Source organism: Nanorana parkeri, unplaced genomic scaffold (assembly GCF_000935625.1).
Source record: "Nanorana parkeri isolate BGI_ZX_2015 unplaced genomic scaffold, ASM93562v1 scaffold2068, whole genome shotgun sequence".
Classification (NCBI taxonomy): Eukaryota; Metazoa; Chordata; class Amphibia; order Anura; family Dicroglossidae; genus Nanorana; species Nanorana parkeri.
Genome location: NW_017308336.1, coordinates 207,285 through 219,158, shown reverse-complemented (window position 1 = coordinate 219,158; position 11,874 = coordinate 207,285). Strand labels below are relative to the sequence as shown.

The window sequence follows — 11,874 nt, the reverse complement described above, 5'->3', positions numbered from 1 at the left end:
ATTGGTGGCTGACTAAATACTTTTTTGCCCCACTGTAGCAGCTGATGTTGAGAGAAAAACCAGAGAGACTCTGGTGAAAGAAAGTGGAAGGACCCAATATTTTGGGGGTGAAAGAGCCTCCTTTCTCATGAACCTTCTGCCTTTCGAGAAAGGGGGTTCTTTCACTCCCAAAACGTTGCTGCTAATAATGGTGTTCAGACCTTTATTGCTAATTATGTCTTTTTTTGTATTTTTTGTTTTTTTTCTCTTTGCAGGGCACAGCTTAGGATATGGCTTTGTAAATTACTTAAATGCTAAAGATGCAGAAAGAGCAATAAACACACTTAATGGATTGAGACTGCAATCAAAAACCATAAAGGTGAATATATGCTTTTATAAAATTTAAAAAAGATTAAAAGATTATTTTTTTTTTTTTTTTTTTTTTTTAAGGATATTGTGTAAGAAAGCATTATTATGTTCTCTGTTTACTTTATCGGTTTACATATTTTGCTAAAGATTTTCTTGTGCATACTTAATGCAGAAATCTAAATGGTTAAAGATTCCCTCACCAGAACAAGCATGTTGTTTTTTTATGCATTTGTTAGTAATTTATTTGTACACACTATTACATGCTAATGCTCCCTCAGGGCATTGCAGAGTTAGGCCTTATTTACACAGCGTAGGATCGGGCTGTACAGATCCTTGCGGCGTGCACTGCCATATCGGGCTGACTAGTGCATGAAACAACCTATCGGAACACCCTCAGACGTCATAATGTCATAATCCCGCCAAAAACATTGTAAACATCAGTACAAATATTGACAATCACATACAGTAGGATAGTTGTAAGTATTAGATGTATATACCTTATATAAACTGCTGAATAGTGGACACATCATCACCACAAGATCAGTAAATATGTTACTTACATTATTGGAAAAGAGGAAAAAGAGGCCAGCCACATCAAAGACCATTAAGCGATCCAGCTGCCGTACGGTGCTGTTCGTTGCCATGGCAGCTAGGACGTGGTTGGGCCCTGCGTGCAGAGGCAAATCCCGCCCACTGGCGCATGCACCGTGTGGGACCTGGGAACAGACAGAAGGCAGACAGCTGACTGCCGAGGAGAGGGAGAAACCCTTATGGGCTAAAAAAAAATGTTCCAAATAAAAAAAGTAACCCCCCCCCCTTCGTTTACGCACATATAAACGTAAATATGCGTTGCATGCGCCAGCGCGCAAAAATGACAATTGCGCTACACATGTTACATATTGAAGCGAACGTCGCAGTGAGAGCAATCATTTTAGGGCCATCAATCACTGATAACACTAAACTGATGAGCGGTAAAAGCTTTTAATGCGTTGCCTATGGCCAATTTTGGGTAATGTAGTTTTTTGAGGTTTCGCGCGTGTGCGCAATTTTAAGGCTTGACATGTTTGGTGTCTCTTTACCCGATGTGACCCCGTCTTTTTTATATTTTACCAAAAAATTGGGTAATGTTTTAGAATTTATTATAGGGGAAACTTTTTTTTTTTTTAAATTTCTGTAATTTTTCCTTTAATATATTCACAAATAAAAACCCCAGTGGTGAATAAATACCACCAAAATAAAGCTCTATGTGTTCCAAAAAAGGGTTTAAAATTCATTTTAGTACAGCGCTGCATGACGGAACAAATGTCAGTCAAAGTACCGCAGCGCTGAATACTGAAAAATGGCCTGGATGGGAAGGGGGTTTAACACCCCGGATGTCAACTGGTTAAGGACCACTTAGTAGAATTTGTTCGGGATAATGACATAGTAAATGACAACCAGCATGGATTTACGAGAGACCGTTCCTGTCAGACTAACCTGCTAACTTTTTACGAAGGGGTAAGTAGAGATCTGTATGGAGGGAGGCCAGTGGATGTTGTATACTTGGACTTTGCTAAAGCATTTGACACATTACCTCATAAACGTTTATTACACAAGCTGAGGTCTATGGGCATAGACGAAATAGTGTGTACATCGATGGAAAACTGGCTACAGGAAAGGGTCATGAGCGGCGTGCCGCAGGGTTACTGTACTGGGCCTATGCTGTTTACCCCCTCCCCAATATCGTTAATAGGTTAAACAGCCATGTTTCAGTGTTTGCTGATGATGGCAAAATCGGGAGGGTAATAGACACTGACTGACGCTATAACATTACAGGGGGATCTGGATAAAATAGGGCAGTGGGCAACTACATGGCAGATGTATCTATGCCCATAGCTCTCAGCTTGTGAAGTAAGCACTTGTGTGGTACCGTATGAAATGCCTTTGCGAAATCCATATATACCACATCTACCGGCTTCCCTCCGTCCATATCTCTACTTACCCCCTCATAAAAAGTTTAAAGTAAAAGTTTAATGTAGATAAATGTAAAGTTGTGCACTTTGGGGTTAAAAATAAGAAAGCGAATTACACACTAATGGGAGCTCCACTGGGGAAGTCCAAAAGGGAAATAGATTTGGGGGTCATTGTGGACCACAGGCTGAATAATAGCTTGCAGTGTCAGGCTGCGGTAAACATTGCCCGCAGGGTCCTGTCCTGTATTAAGAGGGGAATGTTTTGCAGGGACAAGTCTATAAATGTGCCACTTTATAGATCACTGGTTCGGCCTCATCTGGAGTATGCTGTCCAGTTTTGGGCACCAGTGAACAGAAAGGATGTCCTTGAACTAGAAAGAGTCCAGGGGGAGGGGGGGGGGCAACCAAACTCATAAAGGGGATGGAGGTCCTAAGCTATGAGGACAGGCTACTACATTTTTACAATTAACTCGATGACAAGGACAAGAGGCCACCACCTAAAATTGGTGGAGAAAAAAAATTCAGCGCAAGGGGCAAAGGGGGTTCTTCACAGTTAGATCAGTCAGGGTCTGGAACTCGCTGCCACATGCTGTGATTTCGGCGGAGAGTGTGGAATCATTCAAGAGGCGACTGGACGATTTCCTCAGGGACCATAATATACAGGGCTACAAGTACTCTTAAGAATGCGAACACAGAAACCTATACATATGCACACATCAGTAGGACCATACACATACACACATAGGTTGGACTTGATGGACACGATGTCTTTATTCAATCTCAAATACTATGTAACAGTCCATCATGTCGTATATGTCATATTCAACGCTTTTGCATTTCATATTTGACACTACACCAGCCCCAATGATTGCTGCTATGTCCCTCCTGAGAAATAGAGATTTAACCTAATTTGGCTATTGACCTTCAATATTGGTTTGCACCAGTAGCTGGCACCCTGGATTAACATGATGCTGCGTTCCAGCTTAAACCACACAGAGCATGTGCCCATGATGGTTTCTCTCTCCTCGGCAGTCAGCTGTCTCCCTTCCGTCTGTTCCCAGGTCCCGCACAGCACATGCGCCAATGGGCGGGATTTGCCTCTGCACGCAGGGCCCGACGGCTTCCTAGCTGCCATGGCAACTAATAGCACCGTATGGCAGCTGGATCGCTTAACGGGCTTTGATGTGGCTGGCCTTGTTTTCCTCATCTCCCATAATGTAAGTAACATATTTATTGATCTTGTGGTGATTATGTGTTCACTATTCAGCAGTTGATATAAAGGTATACATCTAATATTTACACCTATCCTACTGTATGTGATGGTCAATATTTGTATTTATGTTTACAATGTTTTTGGCGGGATTATGACGTCGGAGGGTGTTCTGAGGTTGTTTCATGCACTAGTCTGTCTGCGCTTGTTTATATGACAAGGAACTTCAATAAATGAACATTTTGTTTATCCTAAGAAGGATTTTGGTGTGATGGTGACATCTCTACACAATTGATGAGCACGGACACCCAGACCCACACTGATGTGCAGTTAGGGTGTGCGTATTACAGCGTATGGCCGCGCCCTCCCATAGAGTAGAACAGGCTGCTGCACGCAATCACACACAGCACCTGTCAATCACACGCCGCACAGATCTGTACGGCCCCATCCTATACTGTGTGAATGAGGCCTTATAGGCAGTAGAAAAATAAGAATTAGACTATTCTGGGTGTATTTAATGATCCAGCCTTTATTTCTCTTCTGATCATTTTAGCACCCAAGGTGTTCACTTGCGTGCGTCCAACGCACGTAAAAAAATGTGCAGCAATTGTGCAAAACCGTGTGCAAAAACGCTGATACCTAGGTGTGAATGCAGCCTAAGGCTCCGTTCACACCTACGCTCAAGACTCAAGGAATCCCATTAATTTCCATGTCCCCTGTTTACACCTGTTCTTCCCTGTGGGAGGACGCGATCGTACACACGCGTTAACTGCACATCTGTGCGGGTCTAGGTGTCTGTACTCGGACGCAGACAGGATGGATTCAGTCTGTATCCAAGCACGGACATCCGGACCCATTCAGGTGTGCTTATGATGGCGCACGGCTGCGTTCTCCCATAGGGAAGAACAATGCCGCTAAGTGCAATCACTTGCAGCACCTGTCCCTCCCAGTAACAGCCCGAAATGGGCGTGCATGCTGCACGGACGTGTTTACGCAGTCTGATGATGCCTTAAAGAAAAACAATACAGAGGGGGATGTTTTAAAACTGGAGGAGAGAAAATCTGGAGCAGCTGTGCATGGCAACCAATCTGCTTCTATCCATCACTTACTAAGCTTAACTGTACAAACTGAAGAGAGAAGCTGGTTAATATGGGCAACTGCTCCAGATTTTGTCCCAGTTTTGATGAATTCCCCCCATAGAGTGCTACAAATATTCATTACATACACATATGCACATGCTATCTATCTTTACCTAGCGAATTCACATTGACATACCAACAGGGATACACTTTTTTTCCGTTATAGCTGGTCCACAGTTCCCATAGTGAACAGGACCCTGGGCCTCATGTAATTACAGGAAAACAGGTTCTTGATCTGGTCAGTGTTAACTTGTAGGCAAGCTTTAACGCTTTTCCCTGTTAGTATCCCTTTTCAGTTCAATGTGCAACCCTTTTATTTGGAAACGTAGGCCTTTCCACTCGCTTGTTAGCTTTTCCCACTCCCTTTCTATGGAGGGAAGTTTTTTTGCCCGCAAACTAGATGGCAGCAAAGTAATATCAGTGCTTAAAGGAGAACTATGACATGAGTGATTTCCACTCACGTCATAGTTCTAAGCCGACCTGTGACAATGATCTAGATAGGCAGAGCCAGCTGTCACTCACGCAGCTGGTCGGGATCCGCTCCAGGTGCGGCGTCTCAGTATACCGCGAGCTGTAGCTCGCGGTATACTGAGCTTAGGGTGACGGGAGGACGCTAGTTTGTGTCCTCCCGTTACCCCAAGGAGAACTATGGGGAAAAACACTGACCCCATAGTTCTCCTTTAAGGCCAGCTATGTCAAAAGGGTCAAACTATTGATTCTTTTTGACACCACTACTTTAAAGCTAGGGTCCAGTATTTGACCAGAGTTGCTCTAACTATTGGAACAGCTCAAGGTGTGTATTTTCTCTGCAAATGGTTTATAGTAAGTAGATACATACTTTCATATTTTGCTAATGTTTTAAAGTGCAACACAACAGGTCTAGTTCACACACTTACTAGCATGTAAAAGATGTTGCCATAAGAAACTGATTTTTTTGTTACGGAAATAAAGGCGTGCGTCTGAAAATCACATGCGGCTCTTTTTCTCTAGAGCAGGGGTAAGCAAACTCCAAACCTCTAGCTGTTGTGGAACTACAAATCCCATTAGGCATTGCAAGATTCTCAGAGCCACAGACATGACTCCCAGAGACAAATGTATCATGGGATTTGTAGTTTCACCACAGCTGCATGGCTGGAGTTTGCCTACCCCTGCTCTAGAGTTTAACTGTTGCTGTGGTTGGCAACCCAAGTCTATGACAAGGAAGAAAAGGGGATAGATATAGAAAGGTGAAAAGGGTAGTGCAAAGGGGATGGGGTAGGGTAAAGGGAAACTATGGGTAGAGCTGACCCCAATGAGCTGCTAACATTTTATCTTATTCCTGGGACACCGCTACTTAGTGTGCAAATGTAACTGGTTTTTACCTTTTTAAAGGAGAACTATGGGGTTAAGGCTTTTCCCCATAGTTCTCCTTGGGGTAACTGGAGGACACAAACTAGCATCCTCCCGTCACCCTAAGCCCACTATACAGCGAGCTACAGCTCGCGGTATACTGAGACGCCGCAGCTGAAGCGGATCCCGACAATTATGTCTTGATCCGCCCAGCTGCGTGAGTGACAGCTGGCTCTGCCTATCTAGAGGCAGAGCCAGCTGTACCCTCCCCCGTCTGTTCCGCCAGTCAGCGCTTGTCGGGGAGGGGGGAATCCAGCCCCTCCCCTGTCACGGCAGAGAGCTGTGACAGGATCGAGAGGTGAGCGAACGCCGCTATGTGTTCGCTCACCTCCCGATCTACTGAGCCGACCTGTGAAAGTCTCATTGTCACAGATTGGCTAGAACTATGAGGTGAGTAAAAAGCACTCACCTCATAGTTCTCCTTTAAAGATCTTTTTATATCACCATTTTGCTGTTCTGATCACCAAAAATGGCACTTCTGTTTTATTTTGGGTTTGTTGGCTGAAACTGTCCACATGGTATCCACCTGGTCTGTCAGCATCATAGCATCAGCATTGTTTTTATATGCTGAGGCTGTGTTCAGGACTAGTCGTCATATGCTTTGAATCCAGAGACCCTCTAGAATAAAATGGTGGCAGTTGCAGTTTTTTATCAAATCTATTTCAGTAAAATACACTACATTTTTATTTTTAGTGCAAACAATATAATACCCAATTTTTTGATAAAATATAAAAGATGAGGTTGCGTTGAGTAAAATACCAGATGTGTTAAACCTCAAAACTTGTGCACATCTGAAATGGCAAAAAACTATGGTACCCAAAATTTCCATAGGTGATGCTTTAAAAACCTTTACAGCTTATCAATTTCGAGTTAACTGTAAAAGATGGTCCTAGAATTATTGCTATCACTGTGGCATGTGCGAGTGGAAGGATTTTAAAAATGTGTTTTTGTTTTTTTTCTTATGCTTTGATTCTTAGAATTAGTTATGATAATAACAGTGTTTTATCACAAGGGGCATAGTGCAGGTGACAGGTTCCCTAAGGAGAGTCCATGAGCCCATCGCACTCCTGAACGCTTGCTCCAAAAGAAGAAAAAATGGGTGTTACGGTGATCAGCGGGTGGCAGCCGTTATATACAAACTTAGAAACACCGGCACTCCAATTGCGATGCAAAAAAAAAGTCTATTTATTGACGTGATGCAGCATATAAATGTTTTGGGGTCACACAGGATCCCCTTCCTCAGGCACATGTCTTTGCCTGAGGAAGGGGATCCTGTGTGATCCCGAAACATTTGTTGCATTTATGATATGCTGCATCACGTCAATAAATAGACGTATTTTTTGCATCGCAATTGGAGTGCCGGTATCCCAGGTTCTCGAAGGAGACATTGGGGTCTTTTGCCAAAATGAATTAGTAGTGTGCTGATACTAGTTGAAGTGAATAGGTTTTAGACATAAAACAGACTTGGTAATCTGAATAGCTGAAATGCATATCTCACCTGCCTTGCTGCACAATATGACAGTGGTGCAAATATCGCAAGACTAGCTGAATAGAATTACAAATCCCTTACCAGGTAAAACATTTTACAAATATGTATTTCATATCACATTTATATTTCTCGGGGCATTTGAAAATATGTACTTCTCGTAAATGTTTGTACTTTGCAAATGATCCATTGCCTTATTGCAAAGTTGTCTCTGTGGCTAGTACATCCCCTTAAGTCTGTTTGCTCCTGCAGTTTTGCTTGAGGTTCAGTTATGAGATATAACCTGCATTTAATGAACTTTGGTAATTAAGGACATTATAAAGTAGCATTACACCAAAGACTTCTACGTTTAGGCTGGCACTGATGGCAATTTAGGACACGGACTGACAGGCTAGCACCAATGGAACTCAGGACTCTATTACTAGTAGTGATGGGCTTGATGTTCGAGTTGAACAAGAGTGCCACTCGAACATCACTAGTTCGTCTGTTCGGCAAACGCATGAACTATCAGGGCTTCTCACCAGAAAAAGGTCCACACTTCTCGCTCCTCCTCTGTCCTCTCTACCCCCACTATACGCCATGCCAGGTCAACAGCCTCCACTGAGAGGGATGATGGTATAGCAATGGGTGTCACAGATCCTTGCGCCAAATCTGCCAGCAGCCCACCAGCTGTAGATTTTAGCAGTCAAATTTCGCTGCCCCAGTTGCTGCAGCGGAAAAAAATAAAGTCCCAGCCATCCACATGCTCAGCGTCTAAATGCCAGCTTGGCCAAATTGCTAGCTTTAGAACTGTTTCCTTTCCATCTGGTGGACTCTGCCTAAATCCGTGCTGTACCACAGTGGCAGGTTCCCAAACACCATTTCTTTTCACGTAAGGCCATTTCATCGGCGAGCGTGAGGTGGGGAGGAGGTGCGGCGCGCAGCGTGTGTGGAGCCGTGAACAGGGCCAACTGATCGGAAGCCGATTAATCGATTATTGAAAAAGGTGACAACTTTTTCAATCGATTATAATCAATTAGTTGTTGCAGCCCTAATGTAGTGCTTGAGCTGGTTGGTTTAGGGAATAGGAGCCACACCGGGGCAGAGATTCTTTCAGCTCTGCAGGGAAGGCCCAGAGGTTGTTAAAGGAGAACTATGGGGTTAAGGCTTTTCCCCATAGTTCTCCTCCTTAGGGTAACGTGAGGACACAAACTGTCAGCGCTGGCGGATCGGAGCAGGGGGAATCCTCAGTCTCATTGTCACAGGTCGCCTAGAACTATGAGGTGAGTGAAAAGCACTCACCTCATAGTTCTCCTTTTTAATGCCACGGTTACTTGAGCCAGGAATGGTTGTATGCGTCAATGGCAGCAACCTTCTCTCCGCCCTCCGACCAGGCAAAGTTGACACCTGTACCATGCTTGGCACACGTCCTCAGTTTGGTGGTGCAGCGTTTCTTAAACAGGTACCCAGGGCTGCAAAATCTTCTGAGGCAGACCAGAGAAGTCTGTAGCCATTCCAGGCACTCATACCCAACCAGTGTCCGTCTGGCTGAATTGGCAGACAGCCATCAACGAGTACCTGTGTGAGTATAGCACAAGGACAGGCTCAGGGGACCTTGGCTTTTTTTCCCCCATGCCAGTGGCTGTTGATAAAGGATGCGCTCACTGTACTCTCACCATTTAAGGAGGCAATATGGATGGTGAGCCGTGACAATGCATGCATCAGTGACACTATCCCTCTTGTGTTCCTGCTGGAGCATACTCTGTGTGGAATTATGGATAGGGCACTTGAGGCAAATCAGCGGGAGGAAGAGGACTTCCTTTCCTCTCAAGGCCCCCTTTATGCAGAAACCAACCAACCAACACACAGAGGAGGCAGATTATGGCAGCCCTGGGACATTGAAGCAGAGGATGACATACGGCAGTCCTCAAGGGATGGTTTTCAGGCCTCAGAAACCCAAGGAGTAGTACGTGGCTGGGAGGAGGTAGTGCACGATAGCGTCATCCTCAGTGACCCTGAAGACTCTGATTCTCATGCCTCAAACTTGCGGTGCATGGTCTCCTTTTATTCTGCAAAGCCTGTGAAACGGCCCGAGGATTCGTGGCATAAAGAAGAGGGATCATTACTGGTTGGCAATCCTTCTTAAACCATGTTACAAGCGTAAAGTTGCAGCATAAACTTGAGGACGCATTGAAGCGAAAATGATGTAACACTTTTCTAGACACTGGTAGGTTACCATTTCATGAAAGAGGTGTTTCTGAGGCTTCAGTTGGTCAAAGGAAGAGCGGTGGAGAAGGGGGCCGTCTGACTGATGCCTTTAAAAATTTTAGTCCTCAGCACCCAGGGCTGTAAGCTTTAGGCACCCATTAACAGCATCTGCATCATACGGTGCTGGATTACCTAGGAGCAAGAGCAGACATGGAGAGCTTTCCAACAGATGGTCCACTGGCTTACTGGGTCTTGAGAATGGATCACTGGCCAGAATTTACACAATATGCAATGGAGCTACTGGGCTCCCCTGCATCCAGCATGCTTTCAGAACTGATATTCAGTGCTGCTGGAGGTTTTGTGACAGATAAGAGTTCGTCTGTCCACTGACTCCGTTGACCGGCTGCCATTTTTCCGAAATGCCTAACTTTGTGGGTGATTATTCTATCTTTAAGGGTTAGTTCACACCATAGACAGTGCCTTCCAGTCTGATTCTGGCTGGAACCCACCATCGCGGTGCAATAAAAATAGTGCTTGCAGCATTTTGATCGCACTGCAGGCACAATGTGCCTTGCGATCCCGTGCGGGCGATCGCATTGCGGACAGAGGTGTGGCTACGGTGCCATTCACTTCGATGGCCCGGCACGCCCCCTCCAGCCTGTCAATAAAGTGAGCCGGCCGCAATGCGAGGCAGTGCGTTCTGGCTAGAATCGGACCAGATGGCACTGCTTATGGTGTGAACTAACCCTTAGTAATGTTTTTGGTTTAGTGCACCACCAACACCCAAGGCCCAATTTTTCCACACCTACGTGTGACAGGTGCATATAACTTTAATTTTTTACTTTTTTTTTGACAGCACCTCACACTCAACAAAGGCCTGTGACTACTTTTTGAAAGGAAATTACATGCATCAAATAGTAGACTCCAACTAGAAAAAATGTTTTGTTGGACTTACTAATTTCAAATAATACAGAGCTAATGACATGTTGGCATGACAAGAACATTGATCTTAAAAAAAGGCCAACTTTAATGAGCTATGATCCTTACTAAATGATACCAATTGGGATCCAATCTTCATGTCAATGAACACAGAAGAAAAATGGGAGCGTTTGAAGGCCATATTAAACCAGTATTCACCAGTGCATTCTGTTATCTATTAAAAGAGCAAACATTTAAACCAGGGTTGCTAAATTCTGGACTTAAAAGATTAATGAGAACCCCGGGATATTCAAGTTACCCCTTGCAGTGGGGCTACCCCATACTGTAAGGATTAACTGTTTGTTTTGGTCTAGGGACGCAACTAAAGAAAATATGCTTACCTGATCCTTGATCCCGCCTGTCTGCTAAACAAGTCCCCGCAGCCTCTTCTCCCCTGGGCTGTGGCAGTCATAAGCCCCGCTGATGTCCTCGTGTCCATGCAAGGTCCATTCACCTGCATTAGATGTGAGGATGTCGACTGACCTACACCAGGTGGAGGGGGAAAGAGGTGAGTGGTCGCTGCCCAAGGCTCAGGTGAGTGTATAGACCCTAGACCAAAACAAGCAGTTAACCCTTGTAGTGCCGGGGTAACTCCACTGCAAGGGTTAACTTTGGAAAATCCTTCAGAATTGCTTTGAAAAGATAAAAGGGTGATCACTGGCATTCAAGAAATAGGAATGCAACAAAAAATGCAAAAGCGCTGTTAGGGCAGCAAAAAAAAATGCTATAAAGAACATATAGCCATGGAAACCCTAAAACTCTATACCTATTTAAAAAGTAAAGACAAGACACATAGGCTCCTTTTAAAAGATGAGCAGAGAAAGTGGCAAGGAGAAAGCAGATGTATTGAACACTTTTTTATTTTTTCCCCTCTTCTGTTTATACAGATGAGAGAAAAAAGGATATAATAAACAAAGTAGAATTTATACTAACAATAGACTGACAGAGCTTAAGCTGAGAGAGGCTAGAACAACTAAATCCCCAGGACCACATGGCTTACATCCACCGAGTCCTCAAAGAACTTAGCCAGGGTATAGCCAGACCATTGTTCCTAATTTTTAAAGACTTTTTCACAACTGGAATGGTACTGGCTTATTAGAGGAAACGAAATATGGTCCCAATATTTAAAAAAAAGGTTCCAGATGTATACCAGGAAACTACAGGCCAATCAGCTTTACACCAATA

At 44.2% G+C, this 11,874-nt stretch overlaps 1 protein-coding gene across 1 annotated transcript in view; it reads left to right on the top strand.

Moving 5' to 3' along the window:
- The first annotated feature begins 292 nt into the window (after positions 1–292).
- Positions 293–11,874, top strand: part of LOC108800576 (ELAV-like protein 1) — a 96,468-nt gene continuing 84,886 nt past the window's right edge. The window contains exon 1 of the mRNA XM_018572557.1: positions 293–358. The gene's annotated coding sequence lies outside the window, so the exon portion shown is untranslated. The remainder of the gene's footprint in view (positions 359–11,874) is intronic.